The sequence below is a fragment of the Mauremys mutica genome, chromosome 2 (assembly GCF_020497125.1).
Source record: "Mauremys mutica isolate MM-2020 ecotype Southern chromosome 2, ASM2049712v1, whole genome shotgun sequence".
In the NCBI taxonomy this organism is placed as follows: domain Eukaryota; kingdom Metazoa; phylum Chordata; order Testudines; family Geoemydidae; genus Mauremys; species Mauremys mutica.
The window spans coordinates 280,983,698-280,996,474 of NC_059073.1; the positions used below are offsets into that span (position 1 = coordinate 280,983,698).

Sequence of the window (12,777 nt, forward strand, 5' to 3'; positions counted from 1 at the left end):
TGTGATTAGAAACAAACAAACAAACAAAAAAACAGCAGAGGCAATGGAATCTCAGACCAAGCACTAAAAAAGTGGTTCTGACTGTAATGCAGATGGTAAGGTTGTTATCTTGCCTGACAGGTATTGAAACTGATGTGAGTTTTGACTTAGGCTCTTGTTAAATGCCATTCTTGACTATGCAAAAAGGAGCCTGATTCTAATAGATGCTGATTTAATTGGGGGGTGATGAGAGTCTCTCAGAATCAGGCTGTAGATTATTTCTTGAGGTATCCTGGATATTTCAATGTATTAGGCTTCACTAATAACTTTTAAACTAGAATTTTTGTTAAATGAGAGGAAGGATGGTCTTGTGTCTAAGATACTGGACTTGAGATTAATACATCTGTGTTCAGTTCCTGGTTTTGTCATAAGAATTCCTGTGTGACTTTGAGCAAGTTACTTAGTCTATCCGTGCCTCGGTTCCCCATCTGCAAACTGGAGATAATGATATTTCCTTTCTTTCACCCTTTGTCAGTTTTGTCTATTTAAACTGTAAACTCCTTGGGACAGGAACATTCTCTTACTTTGTTTGTACAGCATTTAGCACAATGAAGCACCAATCGTGGCAAGTATTGTAATGTAAATAGTAAATGGTAAATTTTAGGAAAAGGTAAATACATTAAAAAATCATAGGCTTAAGTTTTTGCCTGTTGTTTTCTGCCATGTTTGTCTTGGAGACGCATGCCTCTTTCAACAGTACTTTATTAATTTAAAACTAAATAATTAAAGTCCACCCCTCAGTTATCCCTTGGTATCAAGTACAGTTGAGAACAGAGTGGCTCAGGATGGCCTGTATTTTTGCTTGGCAGGGTACAGTTAAAGATTTATATAAAAATAAAGGCCACATTTGAGATAGGTGAAGAAGGTAGTGTTAGATCCACATTTAAAAGGGGGACACTGCAGTAGGTGATGGGGATGGGGAGGCATGTCTGATGCCACCAGCTTCAATATTAACATAACAGACTCTCTCCCTAAATTAAGGTGTAAACATAAGTCATCATCACCCCTGTCAGGCAAAAATGGGCCTGTACCATTCTCTAATGGTCAATAGACTTTGGGCTATTTTACACATGTTGGGGAAACATGATGTACCAAGAACACCTGCCTCCAAGCCCTTCCCACCAGATCTGACATTCAAATCTAAGAACTTTTCACAAAAACATCTCGGCTATCTTCCATTGTTTTATTCGGTGCAGTTGTAGCTGTGTTGGTCCCAGGATATTATAGAGACAAGGTGGGTGAGGTAATATCTTTTATTGGACCAACTTCTGTTGGTTGTCTTGTCTCTCTCTCATCAACAGAAGTTGGTCCAATAAAAGATATTACCTCACCCACTTTGTTTCAGTTGATATCAGCTGTTATGAATTTAGATCTGCCCCACCCTTGCCCTTGAACCTTGGATTGCAATCACAGTCCTCCTGCTGAGGCAGACTGGATTGGCCCCTGGTCAGACCCTACAAATGTTGCTCTTCAATTAACTAGAGGGGTAGCTGCTGAGCTACAGAAAGCATCCCCTTTGGCAACACTGAATTGAAAAGCTGGATCTGGGAAAAAAAACCTGGGTCTCCTGCACTGCAGTACTGCTCCTCCATTAGTCTGGCCTTTTTTTGATGATTTAACATCCCATAACTTCTTCTGTTTTAAAGCAGTACTTTAGCTTATTACAACATAACTCCCTCCAGATGAATATACTCCAACATACATGTTATACTGTGTTATCACTTGTGTTGAGGCAGCACCCATATGCCTCAGTCAGGGATCAGGACTCCATTATGCTAGGCACTGTGTCTGTGTCAACCCAAACATTCCAAAATTATAAATCAGGTCCCCAAAAGTAATGAGATTGGGTTAAAAATAATATATATATATATGCTTTTTGTTTATATACCTGTAGGGTCCACTTGGGGCATGTTTTCAAGCTGTTCTCCACAGCCCTGAGGACTAAAACCTTTTTCGAAAAATGAAAGCTGAGATTTTTATGTTAGCATGTGACTCTAGGAACTGGGGCTTCAAGAAAAACATCAAATATCATGAGACTTATGAAAAAATCACAAAATTTAACAATACTGCTTTGTAAATACAATAAAAAAGTTGCTGTGTAGTGGAGACAACACACCTGCTTATTTGTGGAAACATTAAAATACATTGTATTTTAATTGTCCATGTATACCTCATTCTTGAGATGACTATTTATAATATCTGAGTGTGACACTGTCCCTTGAATTGTATCTTCCCAACAGATGCTATGGAACATTTTGATTGTTTTGTTGCATCAAGATAAACTTTCATCTATGTAATAACTAAAAGATGAGTTTAAAAAGAACTGCTTGCCCTTATTGCTAATTTTACGCATTTCCTGCTTTTTCCCTCAGTGCTGTTATTTATTTAAATGTGATGCTCTATTTCTGTAGTGATGGCATTCTCTCAACTTTTTTTTTTGTAAAACAGTTCTGAAATGGGAAAACATACAGTGTGTTTTATGGTACAGATATGATCATAGTACTATAAATATGTTTAGTTCCCCTGCACACAAGATACTCTTTATCTTGTTTGTTTTGGTAGCTGTCAGTTTTTATTCTTGTAGTGATTCTTGATGAGGTATGTTTATCTTTTGGAAGAGGTATATAACTAGAGTCACTTGTGTTCCTTAAATATAGCATCCGATAGCACATTTAGGGCTTGTGTACATGGGGGATTTGCCCAGATTCCAGGAATTGAGTTGATTTACATCCACTGCTGTAGTTGCATAAGTGCAAACTGCAGCTTTCCTTAATCTACACTTTTGCACAGGTGCAGCTACAATGATAATTCCTGCTAATTCCCAGAATTGGGACAAATCCCTCAATTTAAACAAGGCCTTAGGAGGAGATAGGGTTGACATGATCTACCACAATATACACCTCTATATGGTGTTTTGAAATGTATAGGGACCAATTCTCGGTGGTACAAATGAACCAGAAATCTGGCTTAGCTGGCTACCTGAGAATTTCTCCATCAAGCCCCAGAATATGGGAGTCACAAAGAGTATGTAAAACCATTTTTGTATTCCGACCTTCCCTGCCCCTCAGATCCTGTCTCAGGTGCAGCTTGGTTGGACCCAAGAATCTGGGCCGTAATCTTAAATGTAATAGAAGATGGATAAGCCAGAAAGGATAAACCCGAAAACCTTGGAGTTTGAAGGAAACTTGTTTAAGGATATTTCCTGTCTGCTAGAGTTCATGGATGAGTAACATAAACAATATAAACATTGGATAATCTATTATAACTTAATTTCATTTTATGAATTAATTTAGCAACTTTATAGGAAAACTGAAAATCTCTTTTCTTTCTAGAAACTGGTTCTGTAGTAGAAAAAACATAGTGACACTGAGAAATCATAGTTTGTTTATTTAGTTGTGTTTCCAGTTGCACCTATCTAAAACTCTAGGTGCATTTCATACTTAAAAAAAAAAATCTTTGGCAAAAGTCTAATTGCAACAATCTTAAAACAACCTTGTACTTGCCATGTGTATATGTTCATGTGTGCACATGTACAGATTTCTGTATACAATTTGTTTATTTACCAGGAGAGGGCGGTAGATTCCATCTCATGAATTTTTTTTTAACTGAAACCAAGATACATATTTTTTGTCTCAACCCTGTTTTTAAAACTGATAAAGTCACCAGATGATACTTGTGAGAAAAGTTAGACCTTGTATAAATCATGATTTAAAGGCTTTAATGTGTTTGTCATTGTGTTACAGTTGTTTCAATTGTTTTCAATCAGATTTCAAGGGAAATGATTGAGCAACACCCTATATCCTGTTATGATTATTTACTTGATGGGTCGGTAGAGTCTTGCCAACCCGGAACAAACAAATGAAGCTTGCCCTGCTCCTGTTCTTTATATCCTCTAATTCAGTGATCTGCAGAGATAAGGAGAAGGCTTTGTGTTCCTTTTTTTTTCTCTGGGTTTTGACTGTACTAGAAATAGGGTGACCAGACAGCAAATGTGAAAAATCGGGACAGGGGGTTGGGGGCCCGTATAAGGAGCCCGTATAAGAAAAAGACCCAAAAATCGGGACGTCTGGTCACTCTAACTAGAAAAGTCTTCTGTTTTGTCACTTCTCTATTTTTCTGGCCATACCCTCTGAAATTTAATTTCTGCTCAACAATTAGGAGTTCGGAGATCAGATCCTAGACTTGTCTGATGTATAGATTGTGGACCTGTTGTGATAAAGCCCTGCACCTCTTATATGTCCTCTGAAACCAAAACCATGGCACCTTTTATAGTGAAAATTATGTGTATGTAGCCTCCTGACACAGATAATCACAGCTGCTTTAAAAGTGTCAGTAGGTTCAAACTGATCAGGCAATCTGTACTGTACTTGATTACCCTCTTAGAAGGTTATCCTGTTCCCATGGAAGTCAATTATAAAACTTACATTAATATCAATAGAAGCAGGATAAGACTTTTACTTTGGCTGGGGATCTTACATGTTAGGGAGCCCCAATCAAGGTTTTTATCCTGGTTTGGGGGAATCCAGTGTTAGTGACAGTGTCACTAGCTACAAAATAAGTAATCTAGGGAGTGAACCCTATGCCTGCCCCCAGCTGAGTCAAGTATATTTTGGACATTGAAGGAAAACTGTACATGTGGCGGGGAGGGTTGGAGAGTTACTGTGAAGTTGACAGACCCAATCAGTATAATAACTTATGTGTATTTAGAAGTGCCCATCAGTGACTATATAATGGTGTAGCTTTCTGACATTGCGCTAGTGTGATTATTAGTTTAGGTTTTTAGGAGTCTGATTTTCACCATCTGTCATCCAAAGAGTAATGGAGATGGATATAATGTTCTGAGCTTTATATGCTAAAACTTTTATGTTAAAACCCTTTATCTGTATTTATTATATATTACATTGTCCCCTGAATGTGGAAATCCATTGCTTATGTTACCCTACTAACTGTGTGAACAGTACACTTGCATGCTTAAATATTGATGGCTGTGGTAGCAGGCATGCCCACTCTTTTGCTAAGAACATGGTAGGTTTTGTTTTCTAAAGTGCCATGTGTTAATAGTATTTCAAGTGTGTGAAAGTACATTTCTTCTAATTGAGTTAAGATGTTAGCCACATCTTTATAAAAACTGCAATCCCAAAATACTAGTTATAAAAAAAAAATGAGAGTGCGCCAGTCTAGGCTTTTTCTAGGGCAGGGGTCGGCAATCTTTCAGAAGTGGTGTGCCGAGTCTTCGTTTATTGACTGTAATTTAAGGTTTTGCGTGCCAGTACAGGTGTGTCGTATCTTACGCTGGGTTACGTTCCACAGTCAGTGCGTAAAGTGAAAATCGCGTATAGTCAAAATTACATTGAGTGTAATGGCGGGCGGAAATGCCCGCACTACAGGTACACTATTAAAATTATTATTATTATTATTTTTTTGCCGACCACGTAAAGCTGAAATCGCGCATGTTAAATGCGCGTAAGATGCGACAGACCTGTAATACATTTTAACCTTTTTAGAAGGGCTCTTTCTGTGTCTATCATATATAACTAAGCTATTATTGTATGTAATTTAAGAAGCTTCATTTAAAATTAAATTAAAATGCAGAGCCCCCCTGGACTGGTGGCCAGGACCCAGCTAGTGTGAGTGCCACTGACAATCAGCTTGTGTGCTGCCTTCGGCACATGCCACTAGTCCTAGAGGCATTCATCTCACAATCTTTCCCTCAGCCCATAAAACAGAATTCTTGCTAATGGTTCACATGACATGTTTCAGAGTGGTAGCCGTGTTAGTCTGTATCAGCAAAAACGAGGAATCCTTGTGGCATCTTAGAAACTAAAAAATGTATTTGGGCATAAGCTTTCGTGGGCTAAAACCCACTTCAGTGTGAGTTATTGGTAAAACTTTCAGTGACTTCTGTGTTTACCTATAGTTACCATCATTTGTTTTGCTTATAGTAACCAGTATCTAACTTCTACTTGATAAATTATTACAAGCTTTTGGGAAACCTTAATGCCTAAAGGTACTATATTGAAAGCTTATTCTATCAACTTCTTTACATTCATTTCTAAAGAATCTCGCTACTTGAACTGTAATTACGTTACATCTTCCTTCCTAGCTGAAAAAAGGAGCCTTATGAAGGAGCTATTTTGTAGCTGCATACAGATTAAATTGACGTTTTTGCCCTGAAGGATTTAAATTTCTTAAAGAAAATCAATACTAAAATGTTGTGTTGGCTGCTTGCTTGTTTCTTGCTGTTTCTCAGAGTTCTGATGTTGTTTCAGCAGCTTGAGTGCGGGAGGCTCCTGTGTCTGAGGCCTGCTGCTTCATGAAGCAAATGAAAACAGCTTAAAATAATGCAGTGCTCTTAACAGCAACAAAAACCTTTATTTGACTACCACATGTGCAGTGCAAGCTTCCTACAATGCCCCTTGCCAATACACCTCAACCTTTCTCTGTGGGGAGAGGATTATTAGCTCTAGAGGTGAGAGAGGTTAGTTTTACCTTCATATTAATTAAAGGCATGATCCTGTTCCCCCTGAAGTCAATGTCAAAACTCCACAGGGTCCCAGATCCTTAGCCTTTCTGATGAAATTGCCCACAAGAGTCCCAGTTGTGATGTGGGGATCAGCTTTTCAGCATTCCTCATCTTATATCACAAGCACAGATAGCAATGCCTTCTAGTCATGATTGACCAAGGCTTGGATTTGAACCAGTGACCTGGACGTGAAAGGTTTGTTAGCTGAGCCATCTAGTCCACCCAAAGAGCTGCTTTTTCATCTGGCAGAGGGAAGTAACAGAATCAGTTTAATTTTTTTTAAAGCACTTACAGATAAAATGCCTCCAAAGGAAGTGACCTAATGTGTTATAAGGAAGCAGCCTACGTGCACTAGAATTTTTTGCATGCATTGTCTTGATTGGAATTTTGTTGTTGTTATTCTCTTGTTATCATCAGAAAGGAAACACAGCTAAGACAGAAAACCTGAACACTTAAAGCGATTGGAAATTGCATTATCTGCCTTTCTTTTGACAATAGATAAGATGCAGTCATTGTCTGAACAATTGCTTTAATGTTTAGTCAGCATAATGCCAAGTATTTAAATGATGTGATTCTTGTGCCCAGATGATTTTTTATTCTGTTTCGGTGGAGATACTATTCACATAGCCTCCTAAAAAATGGTCAGGCTATCAGTGTATTATGTCTGCTAGGAAGCTGCATGGAATCAGAGAAATTAAAAATGTTAAAAATTTATTAGGTTATCTAATGCATCCTCTATCAGTTAGGGACTGTTTCCTCCAGTATATTTTCTAGTGCTTTTTCCAGTCAAGTTTTAACTGACTCTGGTGAGGTGGCTCCTATTCCTTGTTTTGCAAAGCTATTCCACAGCATAAAATATTTCACTGTTAGGAAGCTTTCCCTGATATCCCTGTATTTTCTTGTCTGGTTTAAATCCATTATTTCTAGTTAAACCTCCTCATATCACTGTAAATACCTCCCCTTTTTTGGTGCTTGTAGCATTCATAAAATACTACAGTTATTATAGTTGTTACTTGGCTAAGCTGTACATATTTTCTACTTTAAACTTTCCTCCTATGTCCCTCCATTTTTCTATTTTGGTTGTTCATAATGTGAAGGAAAAGATTGGACTCCAGTCAGCTCCCCAAGAGATTCTCCTGTTCTTCTAATTGTCACAAACAGGTCAGAGTTAATTCTCCATTTACTTGTCTCAGGTGTCCTGGCTTTTCTTATACACTTGTCATTATATGTCACTTTTCATTTATGGATCTCAAAGTGCTTTACAACTGCATCAGCCCAGGTTTGGCCCAATAGAATGTCTTTCTATAATGACAGGGAATCATACCGCTCCCTCCATGTGCTGTATTTCCTTACGTATAAACTGGAATTTAGATGAATTTGTGGTTTTGTTCCCTGAGATTGGGATGCAGTTTATAGAATCGTAGAATTGTGGGGCTGGAAGGGACCTTGAGAGGTCATCTAGTCCAGCCACCTGTGCTGATGTAGGACCAAGTAAACCTAGACCATCCATGACAGGCGTTAGTCTAACCTGTTCTTAATAACCTCCAGTGATGGGGATTACACAACCTTTTCTGAGAACCTGTTCTAATACTTAACTGTTACACTTAGAAAGTTTTTCCTAATATCTAACCTAAATCTCCCTTGCTGCAGATTAATCTCATTACTACTTGTCCTACTTTCAGTGGACATGGAGAACAACTGATCACATCCTCTTTGTAACAACCCTTAACATATATAAAAGACTATTATCAGGTATCTCCCTGCCCCCGTCTTTTTTCTCAAGACTAACTTTGCCCAGTTCTTTTTAACCTTTCCTCGTAGATCAAGTTTTCTAAGCCTTTTGTTGTTTTTGTGGCTTTCCTATGGATTCCATTGACTTTGTCCACATCTGTCTTAAAGTGTGTTGTCCAGAACTAGACATAGTACTCCAGCTGAGGCCTCCCCAATGCCATGTATAATAGGACAATTATCTCCCATGTCTTACATTCGATACTCATGTAAATCCACCACAGAATGATATTAGCCATTTTCACAACTGCATCACACTGTTGATTCATATTTAACTTGTGATCCACCATAACCCCCAGATCCTTTTCACCAATACCCCTGCCTAGCCAGTTATTCCTCATTTCCTAGTTGTGAATTTAATTTTTAGTTTCTAAGTGTAAGTATTTGCATTTGTTAATAGGGTCCACTCATGGCAAGTGGCGTCTCCTTGTGGCTCCTGTAGGGATCAGCTGTCACCAGGTCTGGTACCCTCTTCTGTCCTCTTGCTCTCTGGGACTCAGCACACTCCATCTTCGTGTCTTGGCCCTTCATCCAGGTCACGATAGTCCTCCCCTTACAGGGGTACCAAATTCCTATTGGATAACTGTCCTAGGCAGTCTTCTGCTCCATTGGCTGGTCTGTGCCACCTCCCCAATGGCTGATAGGGGTACCTGTGCCCACATACTACTCTGGGTTCCAGCTCAGGGACCCAAAAAGAGGTGTAAAAGAATATCTAATTCTAGGAAACTTGGGAGCCCCTACTGAACTTCATACATCTGGTCCTGTCCAAGCAGTTAGTGCATCCATGTAAAAAATTTGGCATCCATGTAAAAAACATTGTGCTTAATAAAATCATTTCAAGAAATTTTGAAGGCTGCAGTTAAGTTGAAGAAGAGAAGAGTGTGTGTGTGTGCGTGCACACATACACACAAGGGGAATATTTCTAATTATTTTATAGTTGGGATAAATCAGTTTTTAGAGGATACATATGGTGCAAATAAACTGATAAATTCATTTGTCAATCTTTAGCTGAGTATGTCACTACATCATGCTTTAGCTCTTCTTCCCATTCTATCTCGATATAGGCTCATCAACTGTGTTGGTTCTTGTAAAATGAAAACTATATTTGGAAGGTGCCTTATTATGTTGGATCAGCTTCTAAATAGAGCCTAGCTGTACAAATCAACTAGCTTTTCCACAAGATATAACTATATATAGTTTTACTTATTTACTTTACAGACACTCCCCGACTTACAGAAGCGTTCCGTTCCGGAACACCTTGTGTAACTCAAATTTTGCGCAAGTCAGAAATGTATACCTGACCATTACGCAAAAAAACCCAAACCAAAAAACCACCTCCTATTTCTAGCTTATGGAATTTTTTCCATAAGTGCGGATTTACGTAAGTCAGGTTTGCGTAACCCGGGGGGCGTCAGTATTGCATTCAGGATAAACTAAAAGAGGAACAATTGCATGGGGATCATAGTGTATTGAAGTCTATCAGAAAACCTGTGTTTCTTACACATGGATATTTGGTGGTGTCTTTCTTTTTATAAATTAATATTAAACATAATTAAAGATTCTAAATAATTAGAACCTGAATCCACAACAGAGCAAGGATCAAGAGCTTTTTTTTTTTTTAAAGCTTAGTATAGATCTGTTGTTGACCAGTGTAGATCCAAATCCTTTAACCAGTCTGGATCTAGCTAGACAGCCACCCATGGATGAGAGCCTGGATTCAGATTTGGCAGTCAAGCATGGTTGTCAAGAAGGGATCAGGTTGCCTAAGATCTAGCAAATGTGAGGATCTGACACCTTCGATTGTTGTCAGTCACTTTTCTAGTGGTTCTGTTACCTCTGTTAGATTGGGTTCATTTTCATGTTTTGTGACTACAGGAATCCATGTTGGTTCCAAAATAGTTTTGTACCCACATGAGCTATAGGTCCATTTTCCCGCTCTTTAATCTTTCCTGGAGTTGTAAACAACTTCCAGTCAGAACTGGTTTTCCTAAGGGGTTTCCCAGGCAAGTGTATAAAAGGCTGACCTGAACATGGCCTCAGGGCTGGCCATCTGAGTGGCATCCAGGGATGGTCACAGGTCTTACCCGCAGACATCTATCCATCCTAATGATAGAAGGGTTAGGGATTTTCATCCAACAGCTTCCTCACCTGTAAAGGGAAGAGAGAGAAGGAGAAGAAACAACACTTAACTTTGTCATCATCCGTTGCTCTTCTCCTGTTCTGCCTCCCATGGTCCCAAAAGAACATCAAGGGACTCCTTGGAGCTCCTCTCCAAAGGCTTGCCATTAGCCAGAGGATCGAGGTCCCAAGCACCTGCCATCGCTTTGATCTGTGAAGAAGGTTTTTATATCTGTTTTATAGGGTTGAGTTTGGGGGTAATCACTGTATTGCGCAATTTTGCTGTTTATTCCCCTTCTTATTTGTCCCACTCTTTGTTATAAACCCTTCAATACACTTTATTTGATTTTTACCTTTACTGATTGACTCCTCATTATTTAGGGTGGGAGGGATCCTCTTTGCAGGAGAAGGGATCCTTCCAGATGACAGACGCTGGACAGGGAGGCCGAACCTAGGGAGACAGAAAGCATAAGGGTCTCTTGTCTTGTTACACATACACGCCTCCTTTATCTTTCAGTCCTTTCCCTTTAACACCACTGATCTGATCTGCCCAGGTAGTGGAATCTGGTACTGCAGTTCCAACACCATAATCTTTGCAGAACTGCTTGCCTTATTGATTCTGTGCTCAGTATAGTAGTGTGAGCAAGGAGGGCCAGTGTGGAGGTCCTTACAACACTTGAAATGGGAAATGCATTACAAGTTTCTGATCAGATCAGATCTGGATGGTGGATAGTATTTTTATGTTGTGCTTCCTGTTTGGCATTTTCATACATTCAGTGCCCTGCTAGTCTGAGAGAGTTTCCCCCTTTCCATTACTCCATCTATGAGACCCTTGCCCTTTATGTGGGGAGAGAAGGACAGTCCACTCTTAGACTCTTCTACTGTCAGAAGTCTTAGAATCCAATTTACTTGGTTCTGGAACTGTCATTTCCCCTGGTTCTGGGTAGGTACTGTTGTAGGTTTCTGTAAGAACTAAGTTGTGTAAGACTGTGGTTCCCAAACTTTTTAGTTCTACGGCTCCCTTACAAATATTTTAAAACTTGGTGGCTCCCCACAACCAAGTACCATTTTTTTTAATGATTCAAGACACTAGATTCAGTTCAGGACACTAGACTCAAGTTGGACACTTGAATTCTTTGTTTGTTAGATTTGAAAACTTGGTCCTTCGCGTATAATTACTTGACAGTTCTCAAGATTTTCTTAAGCAGAGATACTCAGAGTTGGAACGGGAGTCAACTATTTCTGGGAACAGGTTTTGAAACCAGAGACTTATGTTCATGGAGATTCATGTTCAACTCCAGGAAAATGTTAGTCAAAATGGGAATACAATACAGATACATGAATTTAGTAGTAGGTCTTTAATAGCAGTTTGAACTTTTTCACTTTGTTGTTTTAAGAAGTCTGATAACATTGGAAATATCTTGGTAACTCCCCTTTCAGTGTGGCATCTCCAAAGACAAGGCTACTTCATGAATTCCCTGATTTTTTTCTTTCATATCTAGTATATTTGTATTCCTACCTAGAAGTGTTAGGTTCAGTACATTCAATTTGTTGGGTTTCTAAATGTCTCAGTAGTTTCCCTGGCCTCATACTTTAATTTACTAACACTTGCAAACAAAGGACACAATGTGGGCTGTGGACTTTCCCTAGTAATACCAAAACAGGAAAATCTAGACAAAATGTAATTATCATATAGTCTAATTTTCTTCCTTTTCTGTTTGACTTTATTAAAACAATCATTTTCAGCCTAACATTTTCTACATGTAGGCTTAGCACTTCATAAAAATCATTCAATTATAAAGATAAGATGCATCTGTCTCTCCCTCAGTCCTCTGCTCCTGTCTGCTGGTACTGCTGCTGCTACCAGTATTGGGAACTTCTCTCTGCCCTGTACTCCAGGAAGCTTTCAGCTGTGAGATTTCCTGCTGAATGCCTCCCCGAGCAGGAAGTCTCTCTGGTGGAGGCCCCCTGCTGGAGCGGGGGGCACCGAGAGGCACCCATCCCTGGCAGCAGCAACAGAATAATATAAGACACAGGTGATTTTAAAGAATTGTTTAATAGTCTCTTAATTAGAAAAAAAGGGCATATTGATTAAATATTTTTGTCAGATACTTGAGGCTCCTTCATGAACCTTTGTGGCTCCCCCAGGGAGCCATGGTTCACAGGCTGTAAAGCACTGCTCTAACAGAAATTCAGCTGCTCAGGACCAAATTTATGAGAATATATATGAAGATTTGACAGGCCAAGAACTGATGCTTGGATTAGAAGCTCCCTTACAATGTAAGGCTACTGTATCCACCTCAGTTCTA

General features: G+C 39.1%; 1 protein-coding gene across 4 annotated transcripts in view; it reads left to right on the forward strand.

Annotated features, from left to right (window-relative positions):
• The window catches only part of XYLB (xylulokinase), a 164,347-nt gene that overhangs the window by 55,946 nt on the left and 95,624 nt on the right, over positions 1–12,777 (forward strand). The gene's annotated exons all lie outside the window — the stretch shown is intronic.